General features: G+C 49.7%; 1 pseudogene; it reads right to left on the bottom strand.

The window, feature by feature from the left end:
* Window positions 1–2,393: 2,393 nt before the first annotated feature.
* Window positions 2,394–3,053, bottom strand: LOC143037470 (zinc finger MYM-type protein 5-like; annotated as a pseudogene).
* Between the last annotated feature and the right edge of the window lie 6,990 nt (window positions 3,054–10,043).

Below are 10,043 nucleotides of genomic sequence, written 5' to 3'. Positions count from 1 at the left end.
ATTGTGTCTTTTGCATTATCCTGCATTTGCTGCTTGACTATTTCTTTGAAAGCAATTTCCTTATTTTCAATGTTTTCCTTCCACTTCTTAATTTTCTGAATACTTTCCTCACCTAGGTTCTCTTCGATTTTTTCCGTCATTTCTTATTTTTATTGTTCAACTCTTTCTTTAAGTTTTCGCTATTGTTATTACCATTAATTATTTTCTTTTCGTTATCACTCTTCATCTCATTTATATCCCTTTTCATTTCTTTAATCTCGTTTGTAAGGTCCAAGTTGGTTTTTCTTAGGTCATAAATTTCGTGATTCGCTTGTCCAATGATATCCTTTCTTAAGTCCATAATTTCATTCTCCCACCGTATCCTATTTTTGCTCATATCTCTCTCTATCTCTAATAATCGACTCAAGTTCCTGCTTTCATACTTACTAAATCCTGGAAAATCTTCTTTTTCGTTGTTGATACACGTGTTTCGGGAATGTTTGTTTACATCGCGGTTCGACAGACTGACGCCAGATGGCTCTGGTTCGTGATTGGCTTTCGAGTCGTTGTTTTCTTTCATTTTTGCTAATTCCGTGTTAATGCAATTGACTAGCACTGTAGAGATATCATTTCGGACACTCACGATCACTCCCCACCCCTCCAATACATACATATATATATGAAACTATATTTGCATATGTAAGCTTTTCATCATCCACATGGAGGTGTACACTTCGACAATAAATAAATCTTACCAGATAATCACCTCTACAAAACCACGTAGGTATTCAATCCTACAATTGGTAACCCCAGAGTGACCGTTTCAGCCGCTGCCTACTGAGTCACCGCCCTGGCCTGCCCTGCCCAGCCGCCGCCTGCTGAGTTGCTGCCCCGGCCTGCCCTCCCCAGCCGCCGCCCGCTGAGTCGCCGGCCTGTCCTGCTCAGTCGCCGCCTGCATAGTTGCCGGCCTGTCCTGCTCAGCCGCCGCCTGCTGAGTCGCCCCGGCTTGCCCTGCCCAGCCGCTGCCTGCTGAGTCGCCGCCCCGGCCTGTCCTGTTCAGCCGCTGCCTGTTGAGTTGCCGAGCCTAGCTGCTATCGCCGCCCCGACCCGTCGCCACTAACACCGCCGACCCCAGCCACCGCCGTGTGAGCTGCAGCCCCGAGCTGTTATCACCCAAACCAACAGTTTGACCTCGGAGATATCTCAAACCTACAAATGGTGACACGTGAAAGTGAACTCCACAGATGCTGCTGACGGACGACGCCTGTTGCCATCACCACCTCTACCAGTGGCTGTACTCCGAACAGTCGCCGCCCTGAGCCATCGCCACCCGGTGTCGCCGCTAGTCCCGGACCGCCCTGCCCTGCCGACAACGCTGTCTCGACCCACCACCGCCTCTCCAAGCTGTTGTCGCTACCATCGCTGCCTGTCCCGGACCACCCACTGAGTCGCCGCCACCTGTTCTGCACCGCCCTGCCGACAACGCTGCCTCCAGCCGCCACCACCGCCCAGAGTTGTCGCTGTCGTCGTCTCCAACCGCCAACGTCGCCACGAGCCGACACTACCGTCGCCGCCCGAGCTTCCGCCGCCGGACTACCCGCCACTTCCGCAGCCGCCTGCCCCGGAATTCTTGCTTCGCCACCACCGCCTGTCACGGACCAATGCACGGGGGCCCACCGCCCCCTCTTCCACGGACCAATGCCGGCCACTCCTACTAGAATGCAGCCTGCCCTGCCGGACAGACGCCAGACGCCAGACGCAACAGCCGCTTCCGGATTGCTAGCCAGACCGCCTCCTCGTCCACAGATCTCTGCCTGTCAGTCCACGGACCCCTGCCAGCCGGACCTCCTGCCCGTCCACGGATCCCCTACCAGCCTATACACTAACACCAGACATAACACCTCCTGCCATGTCGGTGACATCCGATCCTGCTGACAACTCGTCACGCCTCTAGACAAAAAACTCGATCCTCCTACATCGTCACTAGTGGGGGAGTATTGTAGTGACATCAATACCTTCGTTTTCTGTGGTTAAGTTTCCCGCTTATTCTGTTTTTACGTATTCCGATGTCTTTACTCTGCCAATCTAATTGTAAAATTTGTATTTCACCATCATCATCAAAGTACTACATATAAAAATATCTATTTTCATCATATTTATTATAATCTATTTTTGTATAATAATCAAGCCTATGTACATACACATAAGACTCTACTTGCATATGTAATCTTTTCATCATCCACACGGAGGTAAGAACTACAATGTAATGACCCTCGACAATACATTGATCTTACCAGATATTTCCAAGACATCAAACTTAGTTTCATTCACCTCTACAAAGCTGTAGGTATCCAAACTTACATAATTCCTAGAAACTCCATGTGGCTTCCAAATGGGTCTTTGAATTTTCATGCTCACATGAATCCACTTGTTAATAATGTAATGATTGTACGCTTGCTAAAGAGTTTGCAATAAAAACAATAAATTCTATCAACAGAGTATATAATCCAAGGTCTTTTACTACTCTCCCCATTTGGAAGTTTCCTGTTACAGTGAAACTTTGAAAAACGCTGTTCCTTTTCATTTCTTGGAAAGATGATCACCGGAATATTAAGAGGACCTTTCATTGTTAAGTAATCTCTTACATTTTTATTTATATCTGCTGGCCAACTGGTTGGGTCATCATACATGTTAATTACAACTGTATTCATGGATGATCTATCACTGCATGATGTTTGGGCTTGTTTTTTTCGGTCATAAGTAAGCTTAATTTCTGCTTTGGCACGGTCTTCTGGTGCATTGAGATCGTCTCCAATTCTATTCATGACTGCGTTGTCCTTTTCTAATTTGTTATCAATGTCATAATTTTATTTATCAAATGTAATTGGGCTCAAGACTAAATCATAATTTCCTTAATACTTTTTGTTTTCTTCATCCTATACAAGGGCGCTTGAAAGATAGAGTGACAAAGTATTTCTTGGTAGCACCTCTATACTTTTCATTTTCAGTGCTTGTTTCAGGTAGCCACTTAAATATTTACGCCCTTTGTCTCGATCTCTGATTGTGCTTGCCATGATGGCCTTCTTATATAATTCCTTTTAGAAAAGACAATGACAATAATCTGAAATAAAAAATGCATTAACATGAAGGAAGGAAGGAAGGAGAAAGAAGGAAGCAATTTTGAAGGATGAAAGAAGAAATTCAATATCAAAAAAGTTATAATAACTATTATCCCAATATTTAAGTTTTGAGAAATCACCTTGTAAATATTTTGCACGCTGCTCGGGTGTGGATAGCGCCAGTCGACCAAATTTTCCTTTTTTTCCGAGGTACAATTTTAGGGAGTTGCTAAATGTGAAGGAGGATAGGGAAGGAAAGATTGCTGCAGTGGGAAGTGCGAAGAAAATGAGAGTGATGAATGAGGAGAATGGAGAAATAAGGAAGGATGAGGTGAAGGCAGTTGTTAAGATGATGAAAGCAGGTAAGGCACCTGGTCTGGATGGATGCCATGCAGAATGTCTGAAAAAGGGAGGTACAGTGATGGTGGACTGGCTGGTGAGGTTATTTAATGTTTGTTGGAGAGAGGGTAGAGTGCCGGAGGACTGAAGGAGTGCCTGTATAGTTCCTCTTTACAAGGGAAAAGGGGACAAGTGTGAATGTAGTAGTTTCAAAGGGATTAGCTTGTTGAGTGTAGTTGGGAAGGCGTATGGGAGGATCTTGGTTGAGAGGATTAGGAGAGGAACAGAAGGAGTAATTGGTGAGGAGCAGTGTGGATTTAGGATAGGTAGAGGTTGTGTAGATCAGATCTTTGTGGTAAGACAGATATGCGAGAAAGCTATAGGAAAGGGGAAGGGTGTTTTTTGGGCTTTTATGGACCTGGAAAAGGCTTATGAAAGGGTAGACAGAAAGGCACTGTGGGAGGTTATGAGGATATACGGGATAGGAGGAAAGCTTCTGGGAGCTGTCAAGAGTTTTTATGAGAATAGTAGAGCTTGTGTCAGGATTGGAAATGGAGAGAGTGAGTGGTTCGAGGTAAAGGTGGGACTTCGTCAAGGATGCGTTATGTCGCCCTGGCTGTTCAACTTATACATGGATGGGGTGGTGCGAGAGGTAAATGCAAGGTTAGTGGGTCAGGGATTGGAGATGGTTAAAGAAAATGAAGAAAAGTGGGAGGTGAGCCAGCTGTTGTTTGCGGACGACACTGCGCTTGTGGCAGGATCGGAGGAGGGATTGAGGAAGTTGGTGGCAGAGTTTGGGAGAGTATGTGATAGAAGAAAGCTAAAGATAAATGTGGGTAAAAGTAAGGTGATGAGATGTACAAGGGGTGAAAGTGGCAGTAGACTGGAAGTGAGCATTAAGGGAGAGCGACTGGAGGAAGTGGATAGTTTTAGATACTTGGGTTCAAATGTGGCAGGGAAAGGTGGAGTGAAAGTGGAAGTAGAATGTAGATTGAGAGAAGCGAGTAAATCCCTTGGTGGATTAAAAAGTGTAATGAGGAATAGACATTTGGGAGTGGATGCTAAGAGGAGACTGTATGAAGGAATGATTGTGCCAACAGCACTGTATGGGGCAGAAACATGGAACATAAGAGAGGAAGAGAGAAGGAGTTTGAATGTGTTTGAGATGAGGTGTCTGAGAAGTATGATGGGGGTTACTAGGCTAGATAGAGTGAGAAATGAGGAGGTGAGGAGGAGAACAGGGGTGGAAAAGGAACTGGGAGATAGGGTTGATGAAAGAATATTAGGATGGTTTGGACACATGGAAAGAATGAGTGAAGAAAGACTAGTAAAAGAGGTGTGGAAGGCAGATGTGGAGGGAGTGAACATGAGGGGACGTCTTAGGATGAGGTGGATGGATGGGGTGAAGGGGGCTTTGGGGAAGAGGGGAAGTCTGTTGAGGAAGGACGGGAGAGGACAGAAGACAGGGGTGAATGGAGAATGGTTGTATATGGATGATGTTGTGATAGCATGAGCTGGAATGGGTGGGGGGATGGGGGGTGAGGTAGTATGTGTGAGCAAAATTTGACGCAGCCCGAAGGGATTTCTCCCCGTCCTCTCATTTTATGCAATGGGGGAACGGAGAGGGGGGGGTCGCCGATTTAATGAAGCGGCCTTGCTGTGGATGTGCTGTGTCTTGCGACACTGCTTCTGACCCAGGGCAGTGGACAAGGTGCAGGGATGACCCGTCATTCAGGAGGTGCTAAGATAAGAGGGAGGGTGGAGGGATGTGGAGTGTATTCAGGGGTGGAATGGGTGGGATTGATTTTGTGCCTTTTTCTTTTTGGCTACCCCCCTTGTAAGGGGGAAAAAGCCTTGGTATATGTATGTATCTATGTATGTATGTATGTATGTATGTACAATTGAATATGATTTTCTTCTAAGAATGGGCCCTTCCTGTAGTCGGGCATTTTTGTCGGTAGGGAGTAGGTGACCGACAAAATTACCCAACACTCCAATAGGATTTCGTGGGGAACCCGACATTCTTGCCCGATGACTTTTGTTGGGCAACCCGACACATATCCTTGACTACGACCCTAAATATCACACCGCATGGAACACGAAAGATAATCAACATATTCAGAATCAGCTCTTCCACCCACAAGTAATTTTTTATGCATTAATTACATTATGACAACTGATTGTAGGCTAGGCATATTTCCATGACTAATTTCGTACTGTTCTTATGTAGTCTTTCTCTAATGATATCCCAGATACTCTCTAACACTGTCATACTATTATAATGTACTATATGTATATATACTGTATATATATATATATATATATACAGTATATATATATATATATGTGTGTGTGTGTGTGTGTGTGTGTGTGTGTGTGTGTGTGTGTATGTATATATATACACACATCTATATGTATGTATATTTTTATATATATATATATGTATACATATATATATATATATATGCACATATATGTATATATACATATGCTATATTAAAGTAGTAGCCTCTGTATGGCTGTTTGTCCACGAACTCCTCCTAGGGTTTTGGGGATAAACCCCCATAACCATATATATTCTGATACCCTATCACTCCAGGTACTTGGATAACTATATTTCATTAAAAAAAATGGTTAGGGTTAAGGGTTAAAGGGGTATGGTGTGGTAACACGCCACTACTGTAGTGTCCCCACATATTGGTTTTGCGTTTCTTGAAAGAATGAAGTCCAAGCCAAAATCCATTTAAATCCTGCATCACTTCGCTGTTTCGGGTACCTCCTGTAACTAATTGCCGTTACTGGGCTAGTGACGGCCGGGAAGATTGACAGTCGGTTTTAGCTTCTGGGTTTATTGACGTCACTATGTACATGCACTAACACACCCGGCCCAGACTAGGCCTAAAAGGAGACTGACCGCGACCTGACCCCGGCAACCCTTTAAGTACTCTCCTTGAGTACCGAAAAGTAGCCTACCTCTGGCTGGAGCAGGGTTGCCGGGCATAGGCCTGCAGTGTGTTTCTACGAGGATACAAATACATACAATATAGGAGAACTAAAGACTTATTCTACACATACTTAATATGAGGCCGAAGGCCAACTATTTCTACACCGTCTATCACTTCACGGTTGCTCCCACTGCTGGGGTTGCGATGTCATAAGCCGACATAGCATATGTGGGGGCTTGTTCGCCACATTTACCCCCCTTCCCCTGCGAAGCGTGGAATCGTGATGTCCAAGCAGGGAGGCGGGGCGTGGGTGACGTCAAAGGAGGGAGGAAGCTGTGGAGGCGGCGACATCGGCGGCGACGACTGCGGCAGCGGGAGCATAGGCCGTCTGCGATGTCAGTGGAAGCGCGGACTTCCGCAGGGGCGCAGACGGTGGCGGTGACGGCGGTAGCGTTGTGACGTCGACCTGGGAGGCAGTCGTGACGTCGAGCGAAGAAGCGCAGAGTTGCTCGTGGGCGGCGGCGACGGTGGGCGGTATCCATCGTGGAGGCGTCCATGAGTGACGTCAGTGGCCGCGGGATTCGTGATGTCCGACTGGGTGCGCGCTCGGAAACACGAGACACGGGGGCGCCGCGCCTATGGGCAGGAAAAGGGTGCCGGTGACCCCGTACCAAGTACCGGCCCCCGCCGGTGTCACACTATTGATCTGGTCCTGGTACCTTTTGGGTCTACGCACCACCCGGCCCGACCGCAATATCGTGCCCTCCGGGTTGAATTCTCCGTCTCCTGGGGTTATGTGGAGGTGGCCCTGGTGGGGACTGAGCGGCGCGGGGAGTGCGATGGCCTCTGGTGTATTCTGTGTGGGCGTCGGTGGGCGCGGCAAGTCCTGACTGCCATGGAGCGGCTGCGGGTGTGGTGTCGGCTCTGCCTGGGGGAAGTAGGGGGTGGGGGGAGTTGGGTTTCGATGAGGAGGTGTTGACGGACGAGGCTGAGAGGGTGAGGGGGGCGGGAGGGAAGGGTGTACCATTTCATCTTGGGTTGACCTGGGATGAACGAGGACCGCGTGAGGGGGGTGAAGAGGAAGGGGTTGAGGAGGGGGAGGACTATTGGAACGACTTGGGGAAGAGGGTGTGACTGTTTCTTTCTGTTCAGGGAACGGGTGTATGACAATTGTGTGGGGAGTGGGAATTGGAGGAAGGTGATGAGTTGGAGGAGGGGTGGTAGAAGTGTGATGTGGATGGGGAGGGTTGGGGGAAGGTACTCGAGGAGGAGGAGGAGGAGTGGTATTAGAAAGGCGATGTGACTGGGGTGGGTTGGAGGACGGCACGAGAGGAGGAGGGGGATGGTTTGGGGGAGGAGGGGTAGGTACTGTAAGGGTAGACTGGGCGTTTGCGTCCACGTGGGCGGGTTTCACCCTATCCCATGATACCGCTGAGCGCCGGCCACCTATCTGTACGGTGACGTGCTTTTGTGCGCGTGCCAGCACCTGGTAAGGGCCTGTGTACCTCGGCGCCAAAGAGCCAGCACGCGCGTCTACACGGAGAAATACCTTGTCTGCCGACATGAGCGTGGGGTGGTGGTATGTGGCGGATGCTACAGGAGGTCTCGGCGGCCGAGGTGTGAAAGACCTCATGGCTTGGCGAAGGGCAGGCATGAATGTCAGTTCTGAGTACGTGTCAAGTGGAGGCGTGTACTGTGCTGGCAGGCGTAGGTCTTCGCCGTAGACCAGTTCCGCTGGCGTGAGCTGGAGGTCCTCCTTCACGGTAGCACGGATGTTCAAGAGAACGATTGGGAGTGCGTCTGCCCACGACGTTGGATGTGGTTGGGCGCGAAGGGCTTCTTTCAGTCTCCTATGGAAACGCTCTACCATTCCGTTGGATTGGGGATGGTATGCGGTGGTACGCTGCCTGTTTGTGCCCAGGAATAATAGAAGATCTGTCCACGCCTTCGATTCCCACTGCGGGCCCTGGTCCGTGATGATTGTGTGAGGGGCTCCCAAACTAGCCACCCAGCCATGCAGGAAATGGAAGGCTGTACACTCCGCAGTACTATCCACCATGGGAATTGCCTGCATCCATCTAGTTGCTCTGTCAACGCAGGTGAGGAGGAAACGGTACCCCCGGGAGGGGGGTAGGGGTCCCACAATGTCGATGTGGACCGTATGAAATCTCTGGGTTGGTGTTGGTATCTGCTGGAGCGGGAGCTTGGTATGCCGATGGATTTTCGCTGTCTGGCACGGAATGCACGTGCGCACCCATGCATTTAGGTCCCGCTTCATCCCTGGCCACACGGCCCGTTTCTGAATTAGGCGTTGTGTCGCGAGGATCCCGGGGTGGGCCATATCGTGGAAATGACGGAACACAGATTGGCGGAATGCTTTCGGGATGTAAGGGCGCGCGTGCCCCGTGGAGATGTCACACCACAATGGGGCCGCCAGTCCCTCAGCCTGCTGCAGTACTAGCCGGAGCGACGTGGTTCCTTCTTTTAGCTCCCGTAACTCCTCATCTTCCGCTTGTGCTTGCGCGATTGCAGCATAGTCCAGCGTTGCGGAACGCGTAATTGCGTTAGTACTACGAGACAATGCGTCCGCCGCGGTGTTATGAGATCCCCGTATATGCCCGATTTCCGTTGTGAATTCAGATATGTATGCGAGGTGGCGTATGGCTCTCGGGGTTAGCTTGTGTCCTGGGCTTGCCATAACATACGTAAGGGGCTTGTGATCTGTAAGCACCCTACACGGCCTCGCCTCTAGGAAATGGCTGAAGTGGCGCACTGCTTCATATATGGCTAGAAGTTCTCGATCAAAAGCGCTGTAGTGGCGTTGGGCGTCATTCAATCGCTTGCTGAAGAATGCCATCGGGGAGAGGACGCCCTGCACCTCCTGCTGGAGGACGGCGCCCACTGCCTCTGCCGACGCGTCTGTCGTGAGGACCGCCGTCGCTCCCGGCACAGGATATGCGAGGAGGGACAGCTGCGCAAGGCGGTGTTTAATATCCTGGAATGCCTGCTCTGCACTCGCGGACCATTGTAGCGGCTTCGGCGAGTGTTTCTTTGTTCCCTTAAGAAGATCGTACAGGGGCACGAGGAGGCCCGCAGCCCCCGGGATGAACCGGTGGTAATAATTTACCAGACCGAGGAACTGTCTCAACTTACGGATGGTGGTCGGCTGTGGGAAGTCGTCGATCGCCTTCACCTTTTGCGGAAGGGGCGAAATACCCGACGCCGAAACTCTATGGCCGAGGAAGTCGACCGACTCGGTCCCGAACACGCATTTTGCAAGGTGAATCCGCAAGCCGTGATCATGGAGTCGCTGGAAAAGAAGGCGGAGATGTTGGTAATGCTCATGATGGGATGCTGAAGCGACGAGGATGTCGTCGATGTATACCACGACGAAGTCTAGTCCCTGCACCACCTGGTTCATGAAACGCTGGAAGGTTTGTGCGGCGTTCCGGAGGCCAAAGTTCATGACCGGAAATTCAAACAGGCCGAATGGGGTGGTGACAGCCGTCTTGGGGATGTCCTCCTCTGCCACGGGGATTTGATGGAACGCGCGCATCAAGTCGATTTTGGAGAACACAGTCTTCCCGTGCAGCCTGTCATGGAAGTCCATCACATGAGGTATCGGGTAACGGTCCGGTTGCGTCATCGCGTTAAGAGCTCT

This window comes from Oratosquilla oratoria, chromosome 22 (genome assembly GCF_046742065.1).
Source record: "Oratosquilla oratoria isolate Oo_2021 chromosome 22, ASM4674206v1, whole genome shotgun sequence".
NCBI classification, from domain to species: domain Eukaryota; kingdom Metazoa; phylum Arthropoda; class Malacostraca; order Stomatopoda; family Squillidae; genus Oratosquilla; species Oratosquilla oratoria.
Note: the sequence above shows the minus strand (reverse complement) of the source record. Positions and strands in the feature narration are given on the sequence as shown.